This window comes from Schistocerca americana, chromosome 6 (genome assembly GCF_021461395.2).
Source record: "Schistocerca americana isolate TAMUIC-IGC-003095 chromosome 6, iqSchAmer2.1, whole genome shotgun sequence".
NCBI lineage: Eukaryota > Metazoa > Arthropoda > Insecta > Orthoptera > Acrididae > Schistocerca > Schistocerca americana.
Genome location: NC_060124.1, coordinates 606,905,161 through 606,929,351, shown reverse-complemented (window position 1 = coordinate 606,929,351; position 24,191 = coordinate 606,905,161). Strand labels below are relative to the sequence as shown.

At 42.2% G+C, this 24,191-nt stretch overlaps 1 non-coding gene across 1 annotated transcript; it reads right to left on the bottom strand.

The window, feature by feature from the left end:
- Positions 1-20,936: 20,936 nt before the first annotated feature.
- Positions 20,937-21,010, bottom strand: Trnat-ugu. The gene has a single exon. It is a non-coding gene; the product is annotated as a tRNA-Thr (tRNA).
- Between the last annotated feature and the right edge of the window lie 3,181 nt (positions 21,011-24,191).

Sequence of the window (24,191 nt, the reverse complement as noted above, 5' to 3'; positions counted from 1 at the left end):
ATATATATATAACGTTTATTTAGTTGAACAATAATATTTATTGTAAATAACTATTTAATGTTGAACAAAATAAGAAACAACACAGTAAATAACCAAGACACTGATCATAATATAAAAATTTAAAAAAATACTAGACAAATCGAACCTTCCAGGCTGTTGCTTGTGCAAAGTCTTTCGCACGATCTGTGTAATTTAAGTCCTCTTGAAACGTCCCCTTAGAACAATTGTACATGACTGTGCTTAAACTGACACACAGTATTTTTTAGCGCAACGCAATCTGACTTTCAAAAATCCCTACAAAAGAATGGCCCTGACTAACATTAACCTATACCTTTCACAAATCACTTACCTCACAAAAATCTTCGTTACTCGAACTACTGCAATACAGCGAGCGCTACTACTGCCAGCTAAATAAAAGATTCAAACTACGGAAGCCACTAACTACTGATAGGCATAGTTAGCAAATGAAAGATTTTGATAGAGAACAAACAATGTATTTACCTTAATAGTGTTGAAAAATCATAATATACGTAGCAGTTCATGACATCCACTCGTACAAAGTTCAAAACTCCGCCATTTCTCTCCCCACATCCACCACTGCTGGCGGCTCACCTCCAACTGCGCAACGCTACGCGCTGTTCACATCCAGCTACCCAACACTACAATGGCAGACAACAATGCAAACTGGCCCCAGACTGCACACAGCACAGCCAGTGATTTTCATACAGAGCGCTACGTAACGTTGCCAATAAGAAAACAGAAACAGCCTACTTACACTCTGTAAGTTCGTGCTCAATCGATATTGTTTGCAAGATCATTCAAACGAGTTTGGCTCATCGTTGATCGGAGGTAAGTCTTTATCAGTTTCAGTTTTGAGAAACTCCTCTCTCCACTGGCATCTGTCACCAGGAGTGTTAGGAGAATTCTCAGAGCAATGTTAACATTAGTATCAACTGATGGGCGGATTAGCCGCGACAGCAGCTAAAACACCTACTTGGGCATCATCATTTGTTGCAGGTCGTGGTTGACGTTTGATATGTGGCTGAACACTTCCCGTTTCCTTAAATAACGTAACTATCCAGCGAACCGTCCTTACACTTGGATGATGTCGTCCAGGATACCGAGCAGCATACATAGCACAAACCCGTTGGGCATTTTGATCACAATAGCCATACATCAACACGATATAGACCTTTTCCGCAATTGGTAAACGGTCCATTTTAACATGGGTAATGTATCACGAAGCAAATACCGTACGCACTGGCGGAATGTTTCGTGATACCACGTACTTATACGTTTGTGACTATTAGAGTGCCATCTATCACAAAGCGAAAAAAGTGGTCCAACTAAAACATTAATATTTCTTTACGTACTACACGAATATGTAATAAAAAATGGGGGTTCCTATTTTTAAAAAAACGCAGTTGATATCCGTTTGACCTATGGCAGCGAAAAAAGTGGTCCGACTAAAACAATATTTCTTTACGTACTACACGAATATGTAATAAAAAATGGGGGTTCCTGTTTTTAAAAAACGCGGTTGATATCCGTTTGACCTATGGCAGCGCAATCTAGCGGGCCATCATGTTTCCCCCTTCAAGCTAGACGAGTTTCGTTCTTTGTAGTTTTTTCGTTTGACGCTTATTTCGTGTGATATTTGGCCCGGTCACTATCAACGGACCATCCTATATTGTGACTGTCACATTTGGCAGTATGTTATCAAAGGGTTGCAATATTAAATATTTGTTTCTTTACGAAAAAATAAACTTTTAAAATGACTGAAACTGTGCCTACTCTTCTGGTAATTTTAAAATTTGCTTTTTTTCCTAAACAAACAAATACTTAATAGCACAACGATTTGGTAACGTGCAGCTTCGTTTGACTCTTTCACAAACAATTGTTTTATAAATTATATCTATGTATAATTAATAATGTGAAAATATTCCGTATTTTTTTGAAATAATAGCACCTGTGTGTTAACAGAAATGCAGCATCTTACATTTGAAATTCGTTGACTCGTGTTTACAAACGAGCTGTAGAATGGAAGGTGTATAAATGTACGTAATCATGTCTACTCAAACTTTACTTGCAAAGCATGTACCTACTACGGGAAACTGGAATCTTATATTCTCGAAGTGCCACTTTGTAATACACCAATGTCATCGTAGCAGGGCCAGAATTAACCTAAATTTGGAAAACAAATTGATGGAGACAGTCAGAGGGCCTGAAGTAGAGCCCCTGTGGCTCGAAATGCGTCGGGCTTTTGAAATAAAATCACAACGATGACTGAAGGCGGTTCGTTCTTTATTTTACGAAAGTAATAGAAGAGTTCTGTTATTTGAGCGACAATACAGGGTGATTCAAAAAGGAATTTAAAACTCTGCAACGACAAAAGGCAGAGGTAAGCACTATCTGTCGGCGAATTAAGGGAGCTATAAAGTTTCGTTTAGTTGTACATTTGTTCGCTTGAGGCGCTGTTGACTAGGCGTCAGCGTCAGTTGATGCTAAGATGGCGACCGCTCAACAGAAAGCTTTTTGTGTTATTGAGTACAGCAGAAGTGAATCGACGACAGTTGTTCAGCGTGCATTTCGAACGAAGTATGGTGTTAAACCTCCTGATAGGTGGTGTATTAAACGTTGGTATAAACAGTTTACAGAGAATGGGTGTTTGTGCAAAGGGAAAAGTTCTGGACGGCCGAGAACGAGTGATGAAAATGTAGCACGCATCCAGTAAGCATTTTGTTCGCAGCCCAGGAAAATCGACTCGCAGAGCTAGCAGAGAGCTGCAAATTCCACAATTAACTGTATGGAGAGTCCACATTGGCACTTATCTATCCGTAACTACCTGAATGTCAACTACCCGAGGCGATGGATCGGCCGCCAGGCAGCCCGTGACAGAGCACTTCATCACTGGCCTCCAAGAAACCCTGATCTTACCCCCTGCGATTTTTTCTTATGGGTGTATGTTAAGGATATGGTGTTTCGGCCACCTCTCCCAGCCACCATTGATGATTTGAAACGAGAAATAACAGCAGCTATCCAAACTGTTACGCCTGATATGCTACAGAGAGTGTGGAACGAGTTGGAGAATCGGGTTGATATTGCTCGAGTGTCTGGAGGGGGCCATATTGAACATCTCTGAACTTGTTTTTGAGTGAAAAAAAAAAAACCTTTTTAAATACTCTTTGTAATGATGTATAACAGAAGGTTATATTATGTTTCTTTCATTAAATACACATTTTTAAAGTTGTTGTATTCTTTTTGAATCACCCTGTATAATTGGCGGCAGTGAAGTGAAAAGGACATGAGGTGCAGGATGGAAGTAGCAAGAAAGGGGTTTTGAACAAAGAAACTTGCCAACACGAAGCGTAATTTTATATGTTGGGAGTGTCTTCTCTGCAAGTTAACGCGGATTAGACATAGTGCCTTAGGTGCAGCTTGGCGACTTTGTTGAAAAGGAATTTTCTTTTATTGTATTTCTCGGCCTCGGGTCACATGGCTGGTTTCGACCTCTTCCAGCTAGCTTTTCATGAGATGGTCCGTTTAAAAAGACCATCGTAAATACCAAAAAAAACTGACCTGTACACAACTACGCGCACTTGGTCACGCTGCACAGTAACCCATCAGAGAACAACTGAGAGGCTGTCGCTATGCAGCCAGGTGTGCGTTCTCATAAGAATTACGTGCCCAAGTGCGAGTACTCGTGTACGAAAATTACTCTGACTCCTTAAATTTAGTTTCCTAACCATTACTGTTCCCCATTCTCTTTGTTTATAACGGAAAATCCGATGATGACCTGTTGAGAGTTCGGAACAGTTAGTGGTTGGAGTGTTGCGTTGTATAGAACCGAAACGTGGACTATACACAGTACAAACAAAACGAAAACATAATTTGCTGATCATGATTGCGGGAATTTGCAAATGAAACACTCGTGAAATCTCAGCGCACTAAACGATAGTAGTCTGCTAAATTTACACTTAGTTCTGTCCAACAAGCACACAGGCTGTCTGTGAATTAATAATACAAGCAGTAACAGAGAATAGAAAAGAACTGTCAACTACACGAAAAGCTGAGACAACAAGAACGTAAACAGTATAAAGTATCATTTCCCAATACAATCCATGAATAGTAAGTACACTCCCCCCCCCAACCTTCCCCCCCCCCCCCACCCAAAAAAAACGCCAAACATGTAGATTAGCCCTCAGCGACAAATGCAGACTTCTAACAATGTTTAAAATCTACATTACTACGTGGCTGGAATACCTTCATCTCATGTACGGAGAAAAATAAACTACGGACAAGGAAAGGAAGGAAATGGAGCAAGAGGTACCACCTCTACTACAAGGACATGAAATGTCCGCGCAGAGACTGAATTCCAGGAAGGGCTTTCTCAGAACGCCATCACAACAACAATTGAAATAGCCATGTTTCAGATGTGGAAAAGCTAAGGATCTGCTCCGCCATGCTTAGAAAAGAGTGTCTGGTTATGCCAATGGATCAGTGACTCAAAAGTCCTTGAATGGATTAGGATCAGTAGCGGGTGGATCCAGGCTTAATATGGCTACGACAAAGAAGACTTTGTCACGTGCTACTCTGGAGAAGATAGTGTCGACTGTGTCCAGACTGTTGCACAGAAGATAACTTGTGTCAGACCTCGCAGACTGCACTAGACGTGGTTTTGGTCAAATTTTATACAGTGTAATGTTTGTTACCTAGGTGAAAGTGTATGTTCCTGATGTGAAAAAAATAAATAATAATATTACTACTGGCTATTATAAAGAATGAAGAGACACCTGTGTGACGTGGCGTATACCTGTTACATGAGTACATAGCGGACAGTCACTCCCTGCAGCAAGTAAACACTTCTGATGATGTCCTCACGTCTCGAAACTTTACGGTATTCGTATAAGAAACAGTTGTGGTTTGGAAAGCGGAAAGCGTTGTAGACAGTTCTACTTTATTATGAGCTGGAAACTGTGTTTCTAAAGCATTTGCTGCAAACGCTGCGACGTACGTGCAGAATATTGTTGCAACCAGTTTGAGTAGAGTTTACTTCCCATAAAATGTTCTCAAACATTACGGCGACTGGAGTTGCTAAAGGACAAAATTTTCTTTTTTTTCTAGTTTTGCAGTTTCTTTTCGTACCAGCTTCTACTGTAAATCTATAAACATCAGTGAATTTGCAGCGTCTTTAGAAACAAGAGACTGTGTATCTAGACCTGCGAGTACAGTAACAGAGAGATGTCATGTATGGGACGTTGTAAATGTGCAATAAAGATTTCCCACAGTACAACTGCAACCGTGGTAAAAAAAAAATTGGTGGGACTCTACAGTAGTGCAGAATAACCAATTCGATGAAGTAAGGATACAGACAATTCACGTTTTAACGAACGCGTCTCATTTAAATCTCAAGCAAGAAGAACTGATGCTGTTGAGGTGCGGACATATATCGAATGTTCAGGATTCAGTTGACGGATCACTGAAGGCATATCAGTTTCCAGACGAACTGAAAATTTCGATATAACTGATATGAATGCGGCATCACTTACATATAACATTTATTATATATTACACCACTTACATTATATAAATATGATTCATATCACGTTTGAAGTATTTGATCACGTAGGCCATTTCATATGAACTTTCTTTTTGTCTAAGATGATGTTACCATTTTAAATTTGTTGTCTATCAGGTCTTTTACATCTTGAGGTATTTTGTTAAGAAATACTTTGTCTGCTTGTGCAGAATCGTCGTTGCTTTTTGATAGTTTTGTCTATAGATTATTGATCATTTCTGTGTTTGAGATTTCATAAGTGTGTTCACTGGCTCTAGTTTCGTAAGTATGAGCATTCGCTTTGGCACGGATTGTAACTCTGAACGTGAACAAGCTGGGACCTGTAAGTTTTTTTGCCTTCACCGAAGTAATTTTTGTAAGAAGGTGTGTTTCGTAAACAAAAGAATGCAACCAATACCTTTTTTATGCCAGAGGAAGACTGTGGCAAAACCCCAGCATTATTCTCTGATTCTTTATCTACAGCTGTAGGGAGTGTGGAGGAGAGTATAAGAAACCACGCGACGGACACACCTTTTTTTTAAAGTTTGTTACCGTTGCTGATTCGGTACAAAAATTTATAACTTATTGTCAACTTGAATGGTTAAGAATTTCATTGACTTGGCCTTGTGGATCCGTAGGCTCTCATGTGAGAGATAAGGCGTCTGACGCGGCGCACGTGCCTTATTTGTTGCACGCAGCAGCAGCAGCAGCAGCAGGCGACGCGCGTCACTGCAAACGCTTCCTCGGTCCCTGGTCATCAGCTCACGACAGCGCTCCATTGCTCTCAGATAACGGAAACTGTAGGGCAACCACATTACCACCGTACAGACAGGACGGTGCCACTGCAGGAGCGTGCTAACTGCCACGATCACGGCAGCAGCCTCTTACAGCGGCCCGCGTATGTGCCACTACTGTATCATCGACTACGTGCTGCAAGTCACGATGCACGGCCAGTCTTTGAGGCCAGGAAGCGATCGAGTATCACAGGAGGGAGTAGTTGAACAAACACAACATTCGTGTAATAAACAGGCTGTTAAAAACGAGGGGGCAGAGGACGTTGCAGCCGTCAGCTCGAGGTGAACGCGTCGGCCGGCGGCGCACCTGCCAGTCACCGGCGCTGTCGTTTACGGCCGCACGCTGTGTGGCGCCACTGCCAGCCATTACCGCTGCCCTTATCTAGCAGTGGTCCTCAATAACGGCCGACTGTAAATGCACGCCAGTGCAGGATGGGGCCGTGAGTTGGTAGTGCTGCCCCATAAGGCCCGTCCACCAACGACTGGTGTGCGTTCCACATGGCCTCCGACAAGTGGATGCACACACAGCTGTTCCGGCGCCGTTCGAGTCCGCACGTAGTCCGAAGGCGTACCAGCAGTAGAAAGCGCGTAGTACGAAATAATAAGAGGGGACTACAGGATTGAAAAGTTCAGGCTGGAAAGTAAAATTATAGTTACAAAGTGTGCCTGCTTGACGAAGCGAACGATGAAACCAGTTATTCATATCGTTTTGCTTTCCAAGTCGGTAATTATGGAATAAACAGAGTGATGAAATCGTCATTATGGCGCTGCTGCTAGCAGATAACCTCGACCCTGACCTAAAAGTCATTTGGGAGTCCTGACACCAGCATAACGCGACACCAGCACCAGCACCAGCATCACATCCGGCCGCATGACGATAGCAGCCACTGGGAGGTCCCCAAGGCCCCCAATCTCAACTAAAACTTTTCATGACTATATTTCCATTACTAATTTCCAAAAATTTGTTTACTGGCTCTCTACTCCGATTTCATTTGAAGGTACACATCATTCATCATTGATACTGGAACGAGTACACAGCATATTTCTCTACAAATAACGAAAAACCAAAATTTCCTTTCCAAATATAAATAATGAATTAGGAATTCGTATTGTTTGAAAATGAGTTTTAACTTAAATACCATCCCACAAACCATGAAAATGCGAAAAAAAATCAGGTCCTGATTCGCATCCCTCTTGCTCATGTCACCGCCACATGGCTGAACTGTAGAAAATAACTGCTCCTGTCGCCAGCAGATGTCTACACTGTAAAACGAGCAAAGTTCAACCCGTGAACCACAATTTCGTACTGCCACCAGTAGATTCCTGCACATTTAAAAGACCCAGCACAGTCGTAAAATAATTATTTTACACATCTAAGATGTTAAAAAATTCTAAAATGTCTGCAAAATTCGTCGGCAGCGCGGAAAGTTCGATACATACATTGCTGATTCAGGTTAACACATGAAAAACGCTGGAATAGTTCAATCAGTTAATGTGATGTCACAGTATTGTAAAAATACATCTGCAGTGCGAAAGAAAGTGTGAGTTAATTTCCACATATGCACCAAATTAGTGCCCAGAAGTCTAAAGTATGTGTCCTAATTCTAGATTTCAACGGCCAATGACAGTTGACATTTGAGAATGAGGACCTAACAGTCCCATGTCGCAAAAGTAACCTCATCAGGTTTCTGACTGTAGAAACAAATATGTTACCTTAAAAAGAAAAACTATACTAAGCATGCAAATAGACGAACTGAATTTAACTAATTAGGCCTGTTCATGATGTAAGTCACAACACGCCCTCACAGTATATATTCCCGCATTTAAATTGTTCTCAAGCACAGTTTTAAGAGGTACAGTATAATGCATCATGTCACACACTTAAAAAAATTTAATCCATTGTATTGATTGAAAATTACTGCTACAGGCCTACCGCAAGAAGGCCTACCGCAAGATATGTGTATAACAACAGGTTGCAATCAAAAAGGATCTCTAAAAGCTTTATTGGCTGCATTTGTTCAATATCATTGTTCACAATATTCTAAAAATACATCTGCACTGCGAGAAGTGCAATATTCGTGTTGTAGTGGTACCTAAATATGTAAAATGTGTAAATTTGAACAATTGAATTTATACGAACTATGACTCCCAAAAATAAAAACCTTTAACCAACTACACCATCACAAATAAATACACAACACAATTGTCTTATTAATGAAGGAACGAAGGAGGTGATTTTATTACCAAACATCACTCAAATTGCAGAAGCGCTTCGATTGCTTGTAAAAACACGACCAAGGACGCTAAGAGTGACAGAGATATGACTTTCCCAAAGACATCAGAATCAGTATGTCGGAAAAACTACTTACCACTATGAAACGTCTCACATTTTGGAAACAAATTAAGTATTGCCGCATCTGAATTGCCTGCATAACTCATTAAATTAGATGTTTATCTCAGTATAAGCAAAATCGTAACACCTGACGCTAGCTTTGTGTGATCAGCCTCCGTTGCTAAAAGTTCTAAAGAAATGCCACAAGTATTAAAGTCATGTTGTTCTCTATAACACAGTGATGTTTAGATATATCTAACTTGCACATCGTGGTCTAAAATTTAGCGGGTCATAACCGGAAACGACCTTACAGACTCTATCAATTGGCTGGAATATACGCTTAACATCACGGCCTCACGTCGCTTCTAACAACTAACAAGTGATGTAATTACATTCCTTAAATTAGTTGTTGGACATGTGCGTACCTAAACAGTGTTGCGCAGGGATCAAACACACTCTATTCTGTAATGGTCTCCAGTTAGACGATACCGTGTTCAGTCACGTGTCTGGTCACATTATAAAATCTTTAAGTTGATTACAAATACCGTTTCCCCCTCCGGGCCTTGTCATTTGACATTTGTATATTTAATAAAGTTTTATTGCACAGTTGAGGGCGACCCACATTAAACAGTCAACCACAACTGTCTTACCGTATAGTATAATGCTAGTTGTCGCTCCATATGCGAGACGTTACCTCCAAGCGAACATTACCCTTTACTTAGGACAGACTTTATACAACTACCAAAGCGAGCTAGTTCCGTTACTGTAGAGTTATAGTGTCATTTTAAGAGAATAGTATGTGAGTCTCAGGTGCAATGTTTGTAAATTGATGGCGTTGTAGAATATTCCGCAACAACAGAATGGCGGTAAATAATAACGTAATGGGATAATTTAATGGTAGATTCCGAGATCTGTGTGATCGAATAACAAATCGCGACCGACTGTACCATCGGCCTCGATGCTCCTGGGCATTGAGTCAAACAGAGCTTGGATGGCGTGTACAGGTACAGCTGCCCATGCAGCTTCAACACGATACCATAGTTCATCAAGAGTAGTGACTGGCGTATTGTGACGAGCCAGTTGCTCGGCCACCATTTACCAGACGTTTTCAGTTGGTGAGAGATCTGGAGAATGTGCTGGCCAAGGAAGAAATCGAACATTTTCTGTATCCAGAAAGGCCCATACAGGACCTGCAACAGGCGGTCGTGCATTATCCTGCTGAAATGTAGGGTTTCGTAGGGATCGAATGAAGGGTAGAGCCACGGGTGGTAACACATCTGAAATGTAACTTCCACTGTTCAAATGCGTCAATGCGAACAAGAGATGACCGAGACGTGTAACCAATGGCACCCCATACCATCACGCCGGGTGATACGCCGGTATGGCGATGACGAATACACGCTTATAATGTGCGTTCACCGCGATGTTGCCGAACACGGAAGCTGTAAACAGAACCTGGATAATCCTACAAAAAGACGTTTTGCCATTTGTGCACCCAGGTCCGTCGTTGAGTACACCATCGCAGGCGCTCCTGTCTGTGATACAGCGTCAAGGGTAACCGCAGCCATGGTCTCCGAGCTGATACTCCATGCTGCTGCAATCGTCGTCGAACTGTTGGTGCAGATGGTTGTTGTCTTGCAAACGTCCCCATCTGTTGACTCAGGGATCGAGACGTGGCTCCACGATCCGTTACAGCCATGTGGATAAGATGCCTGTCATCTCGACTGCTAGTGATACGAGGCTGTTGGGACCCAGCACTGCGTTTCGTATTTCCCTCCTGATTACAACACATACATATTAATTTGTAAACTGTGTAGTTTACATGTTGCAAAGGCAAAAATGCACTGTCTTCATGATGCTGAATTAATACTCTTAACTGTAGATGCTATAGGTTTCCCAGATACAACACTGTTACTAGCCAGTGCAGAGTGCACGTGTGACACTGGCAGTAATGTGTGCACAAGTCTGGATCATTGCACCCACCTCGCCCTGGAAACAAACCTTACGGAGGCGAGTACATTCAAACACGTGCTGTTCCTATGACACTGCTCTGTTCAGAATATCTGCCTCGAGTTTAACATTTAATTCATCGTTTGCTGTAATTATCACATCTTTCGTTCGACAGATAGTATCCACAAAGTCACTTCCCTTTACACGAATCGGACTCGTATATTCGGGGAACCACAGAGAGTGCTGTTCATGGACCATCCCTCTCATGCCATTGCTTCAAACCACCACCACCGCAACGAAAACAAACTGTTTCACTACCATGACCTGAGTAAAGTTAGTTCTGTAAACTCATCTGGTCCCTCCTCCTTAGCAGTAGGCCTCTCATCGAATGATGCTAATCTAGCCTCCTGCGTGCTGTATTTAGGCCACAATGATCCCGGGACGATTTCAGGCGAACTGTATCGAGGCATTGGCTCTGGAAAGGAGTTGCGACGTATTTCCATTCTGCACAGGTCTACCTGTGTGTATGAAATCAGTCACTTACGACGTTACACACCACCTGTGTCATGAATAGTTCCGGGTACTGAAATAAGGTTTACGGAAAATGGTAGTACAGTAGCGGGCATGTGTTTTGCTATGTTTTATGGGCCTTAGCTCATGTACAGATGAAGCAAGTCTGATTTTTTTTTTTTAATGGAATGATTTACTTTTTCTAATGACATCCGAAAGCGCCGGAAAAGGCGAGTACATTGATGCAATGTTTGTTACTGTTAAGGCTGAAACTGTTCGCAAAAAAGTCTGAGAAATGTGTTGGAACTGGAAAGCAAGTCAGCTGTTGCGGTGAATAAACAGTCAAACAAAGCGCTTATGCGAGGCTCCATCTTTACATGCAGCAGGACCTGGCTGCGCTACTAAGAAGGAACCTCATCTCCAAAGCGATACAGATACAGGGTCAGCTACGTGTTTTATATATGGAACTATGGCATATACTAGCTTCTGGCGCATCAGATGACACTTAGAAAAACTGTTTCGAATACATGTACGTTCCCGGGTTCTTGTGGAAACAACTACAGTTTCGCAAGGCAGTTTTCTATTTCAACCCTCCCGGTTGGTGCTTGATTGTCAAAATAGAAACAGCCGGCCGGAGTGGCCGAGCGGTTCTAGGCGCTACAGTCTGGAACCGCGCGACCGCTACGGTCGCAGGTTCTAATCCTGCCTCGGGCATGGATATGTGTGATGTTCTTAGGTTAGTTAGGTTTAAGTAGTTCTAAGTTCTAGGGGATTGATGACCTCAGAAGTTAAGTCCCATGGTGCTCAGAGCCATTTGAATCATTTGATTTGAAAATCGAAACAGAAACGTCGGTCATTCGTACTTCATAATGATAAACAGCCCTATTCAACGGAAAAAGGAGACTACCATATTATCTCAAATTTGAAAAAAAATGAAAAAAATACGTGACCTGTCTGTCTGGAGACTCCTGAACGGTTCTTAAAGTAAACCACCTGCTGTCGAACAAATGTGTCTACAGTTACTACTCGAAATTATAATTAGACATGATATATTTTAAAGAAACTAATCAGTTTATTCAGAATGTCACCCACAAAATACTTTTCCTAACAAGACGTTGTTTTACACTTAAGTATGTGCTCAAATTGTTTGCCGTCGACTGCAAGGAACATTTGCAGCCGCCATTCGAGAGATAAGTGGTTGGATAGTATGTTGTTACGTGTCGCGGCGATTCGACTGTGCATATGGTCTGGCGTAGTTGGGGCTGTATGATAAAGTGCGTCTTCAGTGCTCCCCATAGAAAGAAATCGAGAGGAGTCAAATCAAGAGACCCGGCCAGCCATTGTTGTACTGCAGTATTCCGTCCTGTCAGGCGGTGGGGATATTTTTCTTCCAGTATTTGCGTTGCAGCACGGAAAGAGAGAGCTGGGCAGCCGTCGTACTGGAGCTACATACACTGTCGCTTATTCAGTGGTTCCTTTTCTAAAAGACCAGATAGTATGTTCATAAGAAAGTGTGCATGCGTTTTTCCACTTAACATCCCTGGGATTAAGTAAGGTCCCACAACGGAATTTCGTATGGAACCGCACCATATGTTTACGCTTCACCATCGTTGTCGATGCACCCAACAAAGTCGGCGTGCATTTTCAGCTGTCCAGTAGTGCATGCTACATAAATTAACATTACTGTGGTTCGTTAAGTTTGCTTCGTCGGTAAAGACCACACGTTGGAAAATCGTATTATCATCTCCCAATCCATGCTGGGAAAACCAACAGAATTCTATATGACTTTCGAAATTACGTCCACCGAGTGACGGGTGATAAGGTGGAATTTATGTCGATCCAAGATGCGAATGATACTCCTCTGCCCGACCCCACGTTCCTTGGCAATACGTCTAGCACCAACTTTCGCCGCATAAAAGTAGCATGTCTTAACTCCCCCTCATTCGTGTAGGCTACATGTCTGTATGCAAGGAATATTGAAGCAGAAACGATCTGCCGATATACCGCTACAACTCCTGTTAGTTCTAGATTGCAACCGAACAGTCGAAAGGCTTGATACAATGACGCTGGCTGCCATGAGTGTGTTCAGACCCCAATAGCCGATTCCGGCGGACTTGTCTTTCAGTGTTGGAACATTTCTCGGATTTCTTTTCGAAGTGTTTTAACCTCAATATTAACAAGCATTATATCACTGCACTCGTCTTTTCAAGTACTTTCGGATACTGTCCAAAGAAGTGTATCATTCTGTTAAAACAAATCGTACTTGCTTCAGGATCGTTACATGACTATGATCGATGTGCAACTGCCGTAACTGAGATCACAACGCAGACTGCTGCACCACGTTCAGGTGCAGTGGAATCGGAGAACTGACGGCTCAGCACAGCAGTACCAAACCTGCTGCGACGTGCTGGTACAACCTGCGAGACAGGTCAGGCCCGCAAGGCTCTTCTTGGTATCAGACAAGGTTGTGAACCTGGCATTGTACCTGTTGGGGCCTCTTGGTGCAACTAGAGAACAGGCGTATCTCCCACTTTTCATAGACGCTCACGACAGTAGCATGTGAACATTCGACCAGTTTCGTCGTTTTCGAGTTACTCGTTCACAGGCTTTGCGTGACAATAACCTGTCCTTTGATAACGTCGCTTGGATTTGCCCATTTGCAGCCCATATATTCGCTAGTGTCTGCTCCGCGTACAAACTTTTGTTATCGCGTCACGTGCCCGCAACGCCACCAGACGGCGTCCAACGTTTGGGGAGAGGGAAGGGGGGGCTTGGTCGTGAAGTTTGGCTATCAGTGTATACTTTGACGGTATATTGTTACTTACATCAGTAGTAGGCCTAATTAGTTACATTCAGTCCATCTATTTGCCTGCTTAGTATAGCTTTTTCTTAGTGGGCGACACGTGTTTTTCTGCAGATATAGACATGATGAGGTTTGTTTCGCGACATGGACGTGTTAGGCCTACATTTTCAAATGCCAACTGTTATTAGGCATTGAAATCTAGCATTACGATACATACGTTAGAATTTTCGGCTCTGATTTGGTGAATATGTGGAAATTAACTCACACTTTCTTTCGCACTGCAGGTGTATTTTTACAATATAGTGACATCACATTAATTGATTAAACTATTCCAGCGTCTTTCGTGTGTTAACCTGAACCAGCAATGTATATATCGAACTTTCCGCGCTACCGACGTATTTTGCAGATATTTTAGAATTTTTTAACATCTTAGATGTGGAAAATAGTTAATTTACGACTCTGCTGGGTCTTTTAAATGTGCAGGAATCTCTACTGGTGGCAGTACGAAATTGTGGTTCACGGGTTGAACTTTGCTCGTTTTACAGTGCAGACATCTGCTGGCGACAGGAGCAGATATTTTCTACAGTTCAGCCATGTGGCGGTGACGTGAGCAAGAGGGATGCGAATCAGGACCTGATTTTTTTTTTCGTATTTTCATGGTTTGTGGGATGGTATTTAAGTTAAAACTCATTTTCAAACAATATCAATTCCTGATTTATTATTTGTATTTTACCTGCACATGTTGGTTTTTCATTATTTATAGAGAAATATGTTGTCTACTCGTTCCAGTGTTCCATGATGAATGATATAGACGTTCAAATGAAACTAACCAAGGCGGCTAGTGAGCCAATAAACAAATCTTTTTCAGTCGCTAATGCAAACATGTTCCAGGAAAATATGACATGCGCAACTTTAATACGATACCACAGATTAGAAACCGTTTATGCTGGTGTTAGGATCCCCAGAATGACCTCTAGGTCAGGGCCAAGGTTATTTGGTATCAGCAGTTCCATACTACTCACGCCTAGACGTGAGCGGAACTTGTGCCCAAAAGATGTGGCATTTCCTGACATTTAGGCGATGCTGTTTTCACACTAGAAACAAGACGAATACAAGAAAACTTGCTGCAAATGTTGACTGGCGTAATGAGGGATCGTATCGTGTACTGATGGGGACACCGCTCGGCCGCGCCATAGTATGCTGTTCCTGTCATAAGAAACAGGTCGACATTGCTCTCAGTCAATCGAGTACTGGTTGTATCAGACCAGTTCATTCACATTCAGTGGCAGATTCGAGGCACGCGGTACATGGTCATCAACTGGCTAGTCTCCGAAACCATTAATGCGAAGCCTCTTAGCAAGGTCAACACTTGGGGAAGAAAAGAAAGAAAAGTGAAAGTATGCCAGAGGTGAGAAGCAAAGTCTTGTCGTGCCGAAAAAGAAGTAACTGCCAAGTGCGGTTTCCTGCGAGGAAAACTCTGACTCGACTTTACGCTGGAGTGACAAAAACGCGAGATAAATGCTTCCTCTGACAGCAGGTAAGATACTCTCGTTACGGGGACAGCAGAACGACCAACACCTGGCGTTGGTTCTTGCACCAGGACAGCAGTGTTAATGTTACTGAATAGTGGCGGAATACTTTGTAATACAGATAAGGAAAAGGGTCTGAGTGGAGCAGAGCAATGCCTTCTGTCCTTGTATACTGTCGGTCCGATTCCGCAGTGACGACAATTTTCTTCGACTACGGAACATCTTCGGATGTTTTCAAAATAAATACAAAATTGATGCAATTCACGACCGTGATGAAACTACCTACGTCACACTGCTAAAGCAACCAGTGAGATTCGGGTGCTGTACGAGCCGTCGACGAGTCGTGAAGTATACAGAGGCCGCACTTTTTGTGTGTGTAGTGAATCAACTGTTTGTAGTTTTACCCTTGTAACGGTTTCGTTTCAGGCGTAGTGAATTTGTCGTACTGATGGACCACATACAGAGGTCGAACCCTGCACTTTACTTCGTAATATGTATTTCTTAACTCACTCATAAATCCTGCTATTATATTAAGGTATTCCTTAGTGTCACTCGGATGCCTTGTACAGCATCTGAAAATTACTCGTTAAGAAACTGCTATTGGTGTCATCTGCACAGGTTTATATTACGTCGTGAATTAGGTTAGTTGGGTATGATCACCCTCAGGATTCCTTTCCGTTATTCTTAACACATTCCAGTTCTGTAATGGAACTAAACAGGTTATTGTTGCGAGAAGAAGCGACAGTAGACTAGTAGGGAGACAGGGATGTTGGAGCAAGGGTGCTTCTAATGCTTGTTCCTTTACCTGTGGCCTGGTGGCTCACGCCTCGGTCTCGGACCGTGGCGACCCAGATACTGCCCGGCTCCAAGGCACGACGCTCGCCGCTCGCCCGCCCGCCCGGTCGCCCGCTCGCCTGCCTTCGCAGCGCCGCACCCAAGTCTTCAAGTCGGACCCTGCTCACCAGAGCTCCGTAACATTTGTGACGGCGTCAAATCGCTGTTGCTCTCCCCTTGTGCACAAAGTTCCCTGCCCTAATACCACGCGTAGCCCAGGTGCGGATTCCTGTGTTCATCCATACGCTGCTGTATTGGTACAATTGTTTTTGTGAGCTCCGCTAGTAGCCTTGCCTTGACCCGTGAGCCAGTTGTAAATCATTGAGCGGACCCCTGAGAACTAAAGACGTACTAGTGCTTTGGATGTCAAACATTGTCTTCACGTAATTATCCACTGGTTCTTTGGCAAGTCCGAGGATCACAACTAAAAGTAACTCAGCAAACAATACATGCAAACACGTTTAAACGGAAACAAATTCAACCACATCAGTTTCGTAGAACTCATGCCAGTATCTAGCAAATATTTATTTATTTATTGCAAAATTAAAGACGTGTTACCTGATGTTTAAAACAGGTCGTAAATCTTACAGTTCTCGTTTGTCACCTTTTCTGTTTTTTGTGCTCTTTTTATTTACAACTTTTGACAAAGAATAATATTTTGTAATTTCAAGTTGAAATATAAATAAAATTTTGTTGTGTTAAGAATATTGCATCTACGGAGTGATGAAATATTTGTTGTACTCCACGAACTTCCACACCACCACTTGTTCCTCTAAAATTAGCCACACAGTCGTTTTCTTTATGTTCATTGACTTTACAACATTTGCGATATTTAGACATTATCTCCACATCCAACACTTCAATGGTGTCTGCACTCGTGGCAGTCACTACTCCATTCAGTGAAGTATGTCCTTTTTTCTGCCACCTTCCATCAAGTGCAACTGCAATATCCGAACATCCGTCGTTTTCTTCCACTGCTTCCCTAGCAGCCACTTTCATGCTTTCCTCACTGACCTCACATACAGCTTTCTCTAATATTGCACTCAGTTTTCCAGATTTATTTGATGGTTGATGTAACTTCATCACTGAACAAAATGTTCTCACCGCAGCCATGCCCTTGCCAATCGATCGTAAGGCATAAACTAATCTAGTATTGATTTCATAAGGGCCACTTGCATTTGGTTTTGAAGAACTCATAAACGAAATCACAGCTGAGCATTTAGTGCAAATTAAATCCAAAGCAATTACTAGGCCTTTTCTCCCACTGGCACACTCACAAATTTGGTGAGAGCTTCGTTGATGATGCACTTGTTGAAGAATTACAGTTAAAAGTTGCCAGGCGATCTAACCTTTTGTACATAAAGCTTTCTAAAATTGTCGTTTCTTGAAAATGCGTTTACGTTTCGTCATCTTCAATAAACACAACAAAACACACGTAAACGAGCACTGCAAACGTAAGTCTAACAACTACTCGCAATCATACTTGATCAAAACTAACCACATGTTTCAAAGCGTGTTGTTTACAAACAGCAGAAACAAAAGAATACCGGCCGTTGCATTTCAAGGATAGCCAACACACTCGGGAAAATATATATATATATATATATATATATATATATATATATATATATATATATATATATATATGCAGAAAAGTGGGTGACAGAAAAGTGGGCGTGGCACATAAACACACGTGGTAGGAAAATGCTCTTTAAATGGTCGAAAAAAAATTTTCAGAAAAATTCTTTTCAGAGTACTTAAATAAAACCTTAATCTAACGAAATATGATGAAAACCGAAAATCGATTTTTTCGGCCTGAACCAGAGTGTGGTCCTCTTAACCCAATCTTCCTTCCTTCGAGCTGTTGACCTCCAGTCAGCCTCTTCTGTTCCTCTCGGTGGTTGCGCTGGCTCCAAAACTGGCAGAGAGATGGTTCAAACGGCTCTGAGCACTATGGGACTTAACATCTGAGGTCATCAGACCCCTACAACTTAGAACTACTTAAACCTAACTAACCTAAGGACACCACACACATCCATGCCCGAGACAGGATTCGAACCTGCGACCGGAGCGGCAGAGAGATATTAGTTCTACCAATAGTCTATGGCAATATTGAGGTCGACACAGAGGTAGATTTACAACACTTTAATTACGCTGTTAGTGCAAAGAATTCACTGATTGATCAATTTTGGGTCTCACATAACGTTCGAATTACAGGAAAGCATGTTGTTGCCTACTGCACTACTTTATGGATTGTCAAATTGTCCTAGTACGGTAATCACACAACACAACCCAGTGATTCAAGGCGATTCACATGTGGCAAAAATTGAACGCATCAGTTCACCATATCGCTATCGTGAAACTTACTGGCAGATTCAAACTGTGTGCCGGACCGAGACTCGAACTCGGGACCTGTCCTCATACACATTTAAGGAACTCGAAACATGGAAGATAGTGCACAAAAATAATCAGTAGCTCCGTCAACACTAAACTGCTAACCAGTCACTGTTCATAGGTGTCAATAATCACTGTAGTCCCCTAATAAGTTCTCACTCGGAATTAATTAGTAATTACTGTCAGAGAGGTCATGAATTAAACCCACGAGTGAAGAAAACGAACTGTACGCTATATGTGCCAATATTTCAGAACGCTAGTTATCCGTCTAGTCGATACTGCTCACGACAAGACACACACAGTATTGGAAAAAAGTATTCATATACTGTTGTTCATGTGGAAGACCTTTATTTATTAGAAGTAAAGATCGCAACCAGGCATGTTATTTGGCAAACGAACAGTATCGGGTTTCCTTCCTAATCTGCCCATAGACAAGGATTAACTAAATTAGCCTTCTGCAAAAAGTAAATAAAAATCCTGTACCAGCTGTCTCGACACAATGGGGAAAAAAAGTATTCATACATTCAAAGAAAAGACAATGTACGTAAGTGTAATGACAATATTAATAACCTGTAGCCATTCCTCTTCTGTGTATCACTTCTCTTAACCTCTTTGACATGGAATAAACCAGTTTTTTGGTAGTCTGCGGTAATATTTTGCCATTCTTGTTGCAGACGTTGTTTTAGAGCAGTCTGTTTATTTCATATTTTCCGGCCGTTATTTCAAGCGTGGCCCAAATATGTTCAATTCGGTTAAGGCCTGCCCTGTGTTCTGGAAACCTAACAACATGGGGTGTATGGTACAATCAGCACATACGCACAACTTCCCCCTCTATTTAAATTTTGAAATCTTTCCTAGATGCAGCCATACATCCCCATATCATAATTCCTCCACCACCTATGGGTTGAATGTGTTTGGGACCCAGCGTGTTACTTGGTCGTCTCCACACCAAAACATTTGCCTTTATTTACAAATATGTTTAAACTTATTTTCATCTGTGAACAGTACCTTGTCCCAGAAACTTCTATTCTTGCTTACATGCTGTCGAGCAATTTCTAATCTCAATTTCTTGTTCTTCTTGCTTATGTATGGTTCCTAACTTCATAAGCTGCACTATTTAAAACGTAGCGAAAAGCCCTTGGTGTAATTTCCATCCCGACGTCGTCATTAACATGTGCAAAGAATGCAGAAGCTCTCAATTCAGGATCTTTTTTGACCATCCTTATTAACATACTTCGTTCTCTTTGCGTTCGCTTCTGTGGTCTAACTCTTCTTTCGCTATTAATGAGAATATTTCTTTCTCTAAATTGCGGTATTAGGGACTGCACAGTTTCCCGGCTTCTTTCAATAATATCAGCTATGCTTGAAAATGATTTTCCTTTTCCATATTGGGAAACAACTATTTTGTCTTTACTCTTCAGTTGTTTCCTTCCCTTTGCGGCCCATTTTACTGTTGCACGACATTCACCGCGTATCAGAACAAACATGCATTAAGTGCATTTTTCCACTGAGGCGTTCCTTGCTTAGTCGTTTGTACATTTACATTTCTAGTAGTATATGAGTATTATTTTCTCCACTGTGCAAAGCTACCTGGTACAGAACTTTTATTTACTTTCTGCAGAAGGCTAATTTAGCTAATCATTTTATATATACAAATTAGGAAGGAAACCCCCGTGCTATTAGTTTGCCATATGACATCTCTGCTGGTGAACTTTAGTTCTAATAAATAAAGTTATTCTACACGAAAATGGGTGTATGAATACTTTTCCCGTCACTGTAGGTGTTGCTCCCTTTGCTCTCAGCCGCAGATCGCCAGGCCTCAGATGTGATTTTTTTATATATATATATATATATATATATATATATATATATATATATATATATTAGTTTTGCTTATGATTATTACGTTTTAGACTACTCGTTTTTGACGGCAACCATCTTAAATAAAATACTTTATGACCTTCAAAACATTGAACTTTCAAATTAGATTGTTAATTAAGAAATGCTGCACGCAATGGAACATAAAAAAGTGTCAAAAAATTAAATACCAAAGTATAGAATCTAACAGTAATTATGACATAATTATATGTATGAAGACAGTAACTGTTCTCGAAAGAACATAATACTGTTGATGACCGTGCAGCTTTTCCCTGGAATAAATGATGACTAACTGAAACCCTCAGCTGCCGATAGGTATTGTTGGTATACCTCGACGTGGACAGCTAAAAATGTGTGCCCCAACCGGGACTCGAACCCGGGATCTCCTGCTTACATGGCAGACGCTCTATCCATCTGAGCCACAGAGGACACAGATGAATAGCGCGACTGCAGGGACTTATCCCTTGCACGCTTCCCGTGAGACCCACATTTCCAACTGTCCACAATTCTACATATGTAATGTACCTTATAGACATTTGCCCATTCACTCAGTACTCGCGCACGCTTTGGAGATTCCCGTAAGAGTTTGGGCAACCTGTGCGCTTTCGCACAGACGAAGGTCAATGGCTGGGTAACCTTTAACTTATATATGAAGACAGTAACTGTTCTCGAAAGAACAGAATACTGTTGATGACCGTGCAGCTTTTCCCTGGGATAAATGATGACTAACTGAAACCCTCAGCTGCCGACAGGTGTTGTTGTTATACCTCTCACGGGAAGCGTGCAAGGGATAAGTCCCTGCAGTCGCGCTATTCATCTGTGTCCTCTGTGGCTCAGATGGATAGAGCGTCTGCCATGTAATCAGGAGATCCCGGGTTCGAGTCCCGGTCGGGGCACCCATTTTCAGCTGTCCACATCGAGATATACCAACAACACCTATCGGCAGCTGAGGGCTTCAGTTAGTCATCATTTATGACATAATTTATAATCGATGTCAGTCAGGTAGCAGTAGCCGACCGCGACAGACGAAGCAACAGATAAGTAAACCGCTTTTATGACATCTACGAGTTCCTAATAGTTTAGTTTCTTGAGTTTCTGCGTGTAAATTTAAAATTTAATAGCCACAGTTCTCGCCTTTTCGTTTGGGTCAGAAAGTAAACCGATTTTGTGATATATCACAAGTCTCTTGTCAGGGGCAATTTAGTTTCACCTGAGTGCTTCGGTAGTTAGGTTCTTGAATATCTGCGTATTACTAGACACAATTCGTGCGTTTTCGTCAGGGTCTGCATTAGAGTCGCGCAGCACGTGCCGATAGTCCGTTTATCTGGATAGTTTAGTTTTCCACCGTCCTTGGTATGGAAAGAGACTGCGATTGTTGCGTGCGGGTGCTAGCCGAGTTGGTGAGACTTGGCTCTCAGCTTCGGGCTGTGATGGCTTCGGTTGCACAGCTTGAGGCTGCAGTGGATGGGCACCACTGTTGTGGGCCGGCCGTGGGGGATCCAGCGGACGTGCAGCGCGTCCTCGCCGGTGGCCAGCCCAGCTTCTGCTCGCACTGAGGCTGACCCCTCACCTGCGGTCGAGTGGGAGGTCGCCCTGGCCGAAGCAGGCGGCGAAAGACTTCCCAGGCGGCCGCACGTAAGGGCTTCCCGGTTTGTCTGACAGGTTCCAGGTGCTGTCTGTGGCTGACACTGTCGCTGAGCCGGATGCTTTCCCCTGTCCTGTTTCAGGGGAAACCACTCAGCCTGCAAGATCCGGGCAATCGCAGAGGGTGGGACTATCGGTAGTTGGGAGCTCCAACGTTAGGCGCGTTATGGGCCACTTAGGGACTTGGCTGACAAGGAGTAATCCACTAAATCACAGGCCCATATCGTTAACGTCGATATGCAGCAGAATTTTCGAAAATATTTAAAACATCATGAATTACCTCGAAGGAAACGGTCTATTCACACACAGTCAACATGGCTTTAGAAAACATCGTTCGTGTGAAACGCAACTAGCTCTTTACTCACATGAAGTGCTGAGTGCTATTGACAAGGGATTTCAGATAGATTCCGTATTCCTGGATTTCAGGAAGGCTGACACTGTACCACACATGCGGCTCGTAGTAAAATTGCGTGCTTATGGAATATCGTCTCAGTTATGTGACTGGATTTGCGATTTCCTGTCAGAGAGGTCACAGTTCGCAGTAATTGACGGAAAGTCGTCGAGTAAAACAGAAGTGATCTCAGGCGTTCCCCAAGGTAGTGTTATAGGCCCTTCTCTTGTTCCTTATCTATATAAACGGTTTGGGAGACAATCTGAGCAGCCGTCTTCGGTTGTTTGCAGATGACGCTGTCGTTTATCGACTAATAAAGTCATCAGAAGATCAAAACAAACTGCAAAGCGATTTAGATAAAAAATATCTGAATGGTGCGAAAAGTGGCAGTTGACCCTAAATAACGAAAAGTGTGAGGTCATCCACATGAGTACTAAAAGGAACTCGTTAAACTTCGGTTACACGATAAATCAGTCTAATCTAAAAGCTGTAAATTCAGCTAAATGCCTAGGTATTACAATTGCGAACAACTTAAATTGGAAAGAAAACATAGAAAATGTTGTGGGGAAGGCTAACCAAAGACTGCGTTTTATTGGCAGGACACTTAGAAAATGTAACAGATCTACTAAGGAGACTGCCTACACCACGCTTGTCCGTCCTCTTTTAGAATACTGTTGCGCGGTGTGGGATCCTTACCGGGTAGGACTGACGGAGTACATCGAAAAAGTTCAAAGAAAGGGAGCATGTTCTGTATTATCGCGAAATATGGGAGAGTGTGTCACAGAAATGATACGGGATTTGGGCTGGAAATCATTAAAAGAAAGGCGTTTTTCGTTGCGACGGAATTCCAATCACCAACTTTCTCCTCCGAATGCGAAAATATTTTGTTGACACCGACCTACATAGGGCGAAAAGAGATAGGTGTTCATTCTTTCCGCGCGCTATACGAGATTGGAGTAATAGAGAATTGTGAAGCTGGTTTGATGAACCCTCTGCCAGGCACTTAAATGTGATTTGCAGAGTATCCATGTAGATGTAGATGTAGATTGGTCTAAAGTTTTAATGTTAATTAATTTGGAAGATTATTAGTTTCAATCAACTATAGATAATTTAAGGAAAAGTTGGAGACATGTACTTTCAAATGATAGGCGTTAATATGCCGAACTGTGTTCCCTACCACTCACTGGATATGTAAGGTTGTACTGCATGGACTTTTTGAATAAAAAATATTTCAAATTAACGAAATTTATGAGTTAACTAATTATATAACTGCAGCTATATTGACAAGCAGTATATAGTGAGCAGTGAAAGTCAATGGGCCGAAGCTTATTTATGAATCTGAAATTCGTATGGTCTCAGTGGTACTAGCTACACTACCATATTGCCATTACCATATTTTACAAACGAAATTTATAAAATCTTGAGAGGCAGAAGAAATTCGATGCTCACCTTGCTTCTTGTCACGGGGACAGTGCTGTTGACGAATTGAAAGCAAGCCATTGCACAAAGAGATTATCCATTATAAGCGCGATGCATCACGTCTTCGTAATACCCGACACTGGAATGTAAGTTGTC